The sequence below is a fragment of the Lathyrus oleraceus genome, chromosome 5 (genome assembly GCF_024323335.1).
Source record: "Lathyrus oleraceus cultivar Zhongwan6 chromosome 5, CAAS_Psat_ZW6_1.0, whole genome shotgun sequence".
NCBI classification, from domain to species: domain Eukaryota; kingdom Viridiplantae; phylum Streptophyta; class Magnoliopsida; order Fabales; family Fabaceae; genus Lathyrus; species Lathyrus oleraceus.
The window spans coordinates 252,753,565-252,757,895 of record NC_066583.1 but is presented as its reverse complement, the minus strand read 5'-3'; positions in this window follow the sequence as shown (position 1 = coordinate 252,757,895).

The following is a 4,331-nucleotide window of genomic DNA, read 5'->3' as shown; positions in this document are numbered from 1 at the left end:
ATCTTCGTCAAGTGAGTATGTTGGATTTCTCATGTGTAGTGGTGGATTGTACAGATCTTGCACTTGATCTTGATGCACCACAGGGATATCGTTGTCTGAGTTGTCACTTTCTCCACTGAAAAGATTCTGCGTTTCTACGTACCTGTCTTCTTCATAGTCACTATCATCCCCGACATCCTCATCTGGAACTGGTGTCAACGACAGTATAGTCTCTGGAACTGGTGGCAACGACATTATAGTCTCTTGACTCATTTGATACTGATGAGATTGAGAAGTTTGGGTCGGATACGTTAATTGATCACCCTCATCGTTGTCTACTAAGCATACGTATAACTCAATCACATTTGACAAATTATACGTTGAATGACACTGGAACATTAACCCAACGTCATTGTCGTCTTCTATTTTCGTTGTTGTATAAGTCACGATGCTAACACCGTCATTAAAACACGAATATCGATAAAAAATATCAGTAATCTGTTGTTGGAGCTTGGTTTCGAGTCTTTCTTTTAGACGCATGTAATTGGATCTGGGGTGTATATTGATTTGCTGAACGTTGGTGTTTTGAAATATGACCCCGACATTAACATCTGGAAAAATACTACCATTATAATGAATTTGAACTGTGATATTGTTTTGAGCCATTGTGTGTATGGTTTAATCTCAAAATTAAAACTTCATGTATATATAAGAGCCGGTTGGAAATTGGACTGCAGTTGGCGTCCTCCATTTGAGATGGAGGACCTAAACTACATATGAATAGTATTGCTTTTGAGACGAAGTGACAAGACACTAGGCGCATTGGGGTCCGCCATTTCAAAAGGCGTGCATGCATGTGCCCTCCGTCTTGAATGGCGCACGTGAAGGTGCCCTCCGTCTTGAATGGCGCACGTAAAGGTGTCATCCGTCTCAAATGGCGTGCGCGTGAGGGTCCTCCATCTGGGACAGCGCGCGTGTGTGCAGTGTAGTTTGTGTCCTCCGTCTTGGTTGGAGGACCTAGGCGTGTGGCATTTTCTTCTGCATTTGTCCACCAATTTGTATATATACTGCATGTTTGGTCTTATCAAACACAATATAGAATCTCTACCTGAGAAAATTAATACTATCAGCTACCCAAATGGCTCTATTAATTGGTTTAATATACATTATTAAACCAAAATCATCTAAAACGGTTGATTCTTACAATGTTATTTCTGATCCAATATCAATCAGATTATTGGAAAACTTTGGTTTTGACGACATCCAAACTCAGATACTTCGTGTTACCGAGTTTGAGAGAGAAATTGTTGCTCTGCGCTATCGAAAACCATACATCAATTCAAATGGCATGCTACTGTATGAAGAAATTCGAATTTGTAATGATGAAGATGTACGTCAAATGTTTGACAATTATTTAAATTTCATTAACTTAGGGCCATTAGAGCTGTATGTAAGTCTTCGTAGAACTGCAGATGAAATTGTATTATTATGTAAAAGTGAAAAGTAGAAAACATCATGAAAAGTTATCTATAAATACTCCTTCATGATTTCATTTTTACCACAACTCACTTCTCTATCATCATCTCAATTTTACCACAACTCTTGCTTCTATCATTTTTACCACAAATCTCAATATGTCTCAAACTCCTTTTTTTTGGATGGGTGATAAACATAGGGGAACTAGTGATAACATTCAAGCATTAGTAAGTGATACTTAGCATTCTGATAATTGTTTTACATATGCTTTGTTATTTTTTTAACAAATAAAAATTATTATGTATGTGTTATTTTGTTTATTGTTTTTCTCTACGTGTATCAGGTGGAACCTGAAAGAGCTTTTAGAACCCGAAATCATAAGTTAATTGATGCCCCACATTATATTCAACCTTTTTTGGATACCTCTGGTTTTGGAAACATCGTAAAATTGAAGGATATATTTATTGATACAAGTTTCATATATGCTCTACTTGAACGATGGAGACCCGAAACTCATACTTTTCACTTCCCAATTGGTGAGTGCACTATAACCTTAGAAGACGTAAGTATGCTTTTGGGTCTACGCGTCAATGGGAGAGCCGTCGTAGGACCATCCGAGATTAGTGCAAGTGCATGGACCACGTTTTTGGGCCGTCAACCTCCAGAAAATCACATTAAAGGTAGACGTGTTCGTATCTCTTGGTTAAAACAAATACTAGAAGAAACTCTAATATCTGAAAATACCTCCCATGACGAACTCATCATATACACAAGAATTTATATTATATTGTGCATCTCCCTAACTTTATTCCCTGATAAATCGGCAAAAGATGTACATAGTATGTGGATACCATTTGTTCAGGATTTGGGTAAGTGTGCTGAATATAGTTGGGGATCAGCTGTGTTAGCGTTTCTATATAGGGAAATATGCAAAGCAGTTGACGTTGATGTTGATGGTATGGGGGGGTGTGTTATTCTACTACAAACATGGGGATTTACACGATTACCATTTATAGCACCAATTACTTCTGCAGTTCCAAGTCATCCATATGCATCAATGTAAGTCTTAATATTTCCATGAAAATCCATTTCTTTACATTTCTGTTCTCTGTGTCATATAAGACGTTAATCTTTCAATTTAATGTTTCTCTACTTTTTAGATGGGCTTCGACCAACAAGAAAAAAAATTGTTCTAGAAATCCTCGTCACTACCTTGATGGGTATCGTGTCATGCTCGATCACATGTCGCCAACAAACGTAATTTTGGTTTGACTAGTTTTTTTATTACAATATGTCTCAAACAATAAATGGTAAACTTACGTATTTCTTTTAATACAATCACAGTTTATATGGAGGCCGTATCTTGGATACCCCCCCTTGGAGAATGATGATCATTTGATTTGGAGCGCAACAACACCAATCTTGTGCTTCTGGATCGTTGAAATGCATCAATCAGATAGGGTCAAATTGCAATTTGGGTATTATCAAGAAATACCCAATCCACCTAAATGCCTACAAGAAGAACATACCATGACTATGCAAGAGTCATGGGATTATAGTTACACAACGTTGAATAGAAACGAACAACAACTTTGGGAAAACAGACACCGACTGTGTTTGACTGGGGTAACGTTTCAGGGAGAAATGAAGCCAACCGAAGAATATATTAATTGGCTACGACATCTTCCATTACAAACGCGTCAATTGAGCAACTACTTATTGACCCCCGCCAACATTGTAACACATCACAAATGTCGACTGCACCACGACCACCATTAAGAAACCCCCGAACAAGAATCCCTCCCAACCAATATTATACACAAACTTCAACTTCCACCCAACATGAACCACAAGGTCAATATACACAACCCTACCAACAACAAACACAAAACACCCAATACCATCAACCAAACTACCAAACCCAAACACAACACACTTCATACCAACAACCAAACTTCCACACAATAACCCAACAAACACCTAATAACTACCCATACCAAACACCACAAAACCCAGTACACTACACTTCTCAAACCCAACAACAACCATACATACGCCCCCCACATAACTACACACCCATCCCACCACCTAACTTTGATTACTCTACTACACATCAACAATCAACAACCACCGATGTGAACGACTATTACAACGCAACCATAGAAACTTCAAACCCAAACCCAACCTCATTCACACAAATATTAAATAACTTTTCTCCTAGTATGGATTTTGAAAATTTTGAGGCATTCGAAATTTTTCGTGAGCAACCACCCATTCTTCAAACCACTGACATTCCCTCATCAACTAATGCCCCTACTATACCTACCTCAACACAACCATTAGGTCGTGGTCACCGCGTTCGAGTACGTGCAAGATGTGGAACTGGTAGTCATTTCGTCGATGAAGATCCCAATCAACGTCGCAATTAATTGTTTTTAAATCTACTTAGTTATGTCTGAAGTTTTAGTATATTTCGTGTATTTCCTTTTTCCAAAAACAAGTTCTATTAGAAGCGTAACATTATAATTCGTGTATTTCCTTCATTATATTCAATCTTCACTATTTATTATTTATTTTAATTTTAGAACAATTTACTTTTAAAACAATTAATTAATTAATTAATTGTTATAAATATTAATTTTTAATTATTATTATATACTTATTACAAATATTAATAAATTTACTTTTAAAAAATTTATTGTAAGTATAATTAAAATTATTCATTTTTCTATTAAAAAAATTGAAACTTTTCTTTTTCTCAATTAATTTCGAAATATTTCGTAATATTAAATATTTATAATAAATATTACAAAAAAATTATATAATTTCGAATTTTTGATTTAATTAATAATTATTAATAATGATTCTTAATTAGT